Raw genomic sequence first — 3,455 nt, forward strand, 5'->3', positions numbered from 1 at the left:
CTGGGCTCTGGTCACAGACCTTTAGCAGTGCCCTGATGGTCAGTCCCTGCCCTGAGAGAGCCTCCTCTGCTCTCACAGTTGGCAGAACTGCACCCATGAGGAGAACACCAGCCCTGCAAAGCCCAGCTCTGTCAGTGAGACAGGCCCATACGGCTGTGGTGAATGTGCACAGCCCCAGAACCTCCTCCCTGAGGACACTTTGCTGTCAGGGGGGGAGATCAGAGCAGGATGGTCAGTGCTGGCCTGAGTGGCCACAGGGGCCCAGCAGGCCTCTCCAGCCTCCCCCAAAGCGGCACAGCTGGAACAGCCCAGGGGCTCTCTCAGCCCTTCCCGTGTGTCTCCAGGCATCCCACACGGAGCAGCAGGGACAGAAGGGCATTAAGTGCCGTGGTGATGCCATGAAGATTTTTGCCTTTTCTTTTATACCCCTGTTATACCTTTTACAACTTCTGTATTCCTAGTGCTTTTTGCCTACATTCTTGGACTTGTTTGTTAAGCTAAGAGACTAAACATTTTAGAAGCTTTGTAGCTTCTATCAAGGTGCCCCAGACCCCAAGGTCCTCTCCAGAACACATTCTGTAAACCAAGATAGAACCATCCAGGGGAAGGTTCCTTGGGGACGGAGGGCTCACTTGAGCCTCTCATTGGGGAATCTTTGATAGATATGCTAATTAATAAAACCTATAATGTTATACCCAATGTTGGGGGGGGAGGGGGAAGAAAGACACGGACACAGAGATAGATTCGGCGGGGGGGCGCTCGATGCACACGCACTAGACGTGTACACCTAAGGATCCTTAAAATAAATACCAAGGTAAAATCCCTTTTCCCCTTCTAACCGTGTATGCCTCTTGATTTTAAGACCAGGAAAAGGCATCAGTGGAATCAAGTAAAGAACTGAAATAATGCCCAAACGAGACAGGTCCGGGAGGCCTTTGTTGCCAACATTGTCACTTGATCTGCGTTCCCCTTGGCTGAAATGGGGTTGGCTCCTGGCAGGGAGAAGGGCACTTGGCCTTTGTGCTGCTGAAAAATAGCAGCTTCTGGTTTGTGCTGAAGATAAACAAGGCCCTCACTGGATGAACACGTAGCTCAAGGGAAGAAGTACCCAAGCAAACCTCACATTTCTGGAGATCAGGAACCTCTTGTACGACTGGCTCTTACATCAAAAATGCGTGCAAGGTATTTTGGGATCTCCAAACGTCCGCAATCTGCTTTCAGAGAAATGTAGGTACAGGGCAGTCCAATGCAATGTGAGCAGGAAAGGATTTGGGTCCCCCTTGAACAGCATTTTACACGTGCCCCACAAGTCACACACGGTGAGAGTCAGCACAACATCCGAGCACTTGGGACCACAATCAATTTGATTGCCTATTTGATTAAGTAAAAGATGGAGTGCAAACAGGCAGGAGGGGTGAATCCAAGGGAATGGCAGCTGCAGAAGCTCTGGATACATCTCCTTGGTCCAGGCTGACAGCTCCTGGTGGCTCCTGTGGGGAGGGGATGGAGCAGGTGGCACTGCAAATGTCATGCACGGGGATGTTTTGGTCTCAGTGAATTTCACAGCCCAGAAATGTCTGACTCTCCCAGTCCTGGAACAAGGAGATATCCTGCCATGTTGTCCCTCCAGCAGATATTGGAGCTGTAGAAATTCCCCACAACCCCGGTGAACGTGAAGCTGCTCCTGTCTGTCAGTAGAGGCCTCATCCCCTTGTTCTCCCTGCTCAGAAGGCCTGGAGCAGACTCTCACTCTAACATCACCTGGAGCTCTGCTCTCTTTAATCCTCACCCAGGAGCTCTCCCTTGGCTCCTCAGCCATTCCCACAGGAGCTCCATGGACTCCAGCTGCTCTCTCACATAATGGACAATTCCCTCTCCTTGTCTTCCCAGCCTGGTCTTCCTAAAAACCCACCATCCAGTTGAGATAAACAGAATTGCCCAATCAAAATTTATAAAGAAATAACATTTATTATGTGACCAAAATATCGGTCTCAAAAGCCACGATCGAGAAAAGCAGCACCGAGCCCGCGGGCGGAGCTGGGTGAACACACATAGATCTGATCTCTATCCCATCAGCGCTCCCAAGTTCACTGGTGCAGAGTCCGAATTAATTCTATTCTTCTCGTAATTTTAGCATATTCATGAAGTTTTCTTGTCCCGGAGTTGGGCTGCACAAAGCCTTTCCTGGGTCTGATGAATTGTCTATCTTGGGTGATGAGTGGGCCATTTCTGGTGATGGAAGGGCCATCTCTGGGTCCTGGAACAGTTATTTTTAGTTCCCAGAATGTCTGATTCCTTATCAGATGAGATGTAGATATCAGAGTGTGGTGATCAAGTCGTCATGGTGCAAATGTCCCGGTGATAAGATCTAACCCCACCTAGGTGGAATCCTCACTTATTGTGAGAGAACTTCTTTTAGTGTTGTGAAATTTTTCTCTCAGCCAGGCTGGTGGAGGGATTTTGAAACTCTGTCTCTACATGGTCTGATTACGTTTCAGTTTTATACATAATAGCACGAATTACAGACTTTATTTATAACACAGTCATGGAGCCATTGCACCCCACTGCCCTTAGCCCAACAAGATCAAAGGCCCCCACACCACACCCAGGGCTCCGCCTCCTCCTCTTTACTCCCCACAGGCACTGCCCCAGTGGACAGGCCCTTCCCAGACCCCCTCAGCCCAGGGACAGCCCAGAGAGGCCTTGGGGGTTTCTCCCCAGTGCAGCATTGTCGGCACTTGGAGGTGAAAATGCCAGTGCTGGAGGTGACCCTGCTGGAGCCTGACTTGTTTGGTTTTCATTTCTGTCCCATCACCCTGTGGCCTTTGCTCATCAGCCCTGTCTGTCACTCCCTCACAGGATGGCCAGTCCGTCTCTCCTTCCCCCATCATTCCCAGTTTAAAGCCAACTTTGCAGGCTCACCCATCCCATTGGAAGAAGCAGCTGTTCCCTGCTTGGTGAGGGGAGTCCCAGCTGTGCCCAGGGGATGCTGAGCTGCAAACAGCGCCCATTGCTCAGAGAGCCCAAAGCTCCTCTGCTCAAATCAGCATCACAGCCAGTTCTTGACCTGTAATATCAGCCTCCTTCTCCTTGCACCCTGTCCACCTTCCACTGCAGGATTGTGGAGAAAATTGTGACAGCCCCCATGGCCTTGGCTACCACCCACAGAGCTGTGTAGCCACTTGGGCCCATGCCCAGTTTGCCCAGGCAGAATCCCTTGGATCCACCTGCAGAAGAGCTGGGAGCAGCAGCGAGGAGAGGGCACAGCAGGGTGGGAACAAGGGCCAGGAGGGCTTTGCAGGGAGGAGGCTGCCCCAGAGGGACAGGCACACATGGCTCGTGCTCTGGGCTCGCAGGGTGCGGAAATGAAAGCGGGGGCTCTGCAGGCGCAGTGGCCACAGGGGGGGCTCAGACAGGGCCCCCCCTGGGCACAGCCGCGCGGGGGGAGGACAGGC

Source organism: Corvus brachyrhynchos, unplaced genomic scaffold, assembly GCF_000691975.1.
Source record: "Corvus brachyrhynchos isolate BGI_N302 unplaced genomic scaffold, ASM69197v1 scaffold298, whole genome shotgun sequence".
In the NCBI taxonomy this organism is placed as follows: Eukaryota; Metazoa; Chordata; class Aves; order Passeriformes; family Corvidae; genus Corvus; species Corvus brachyrhynchos.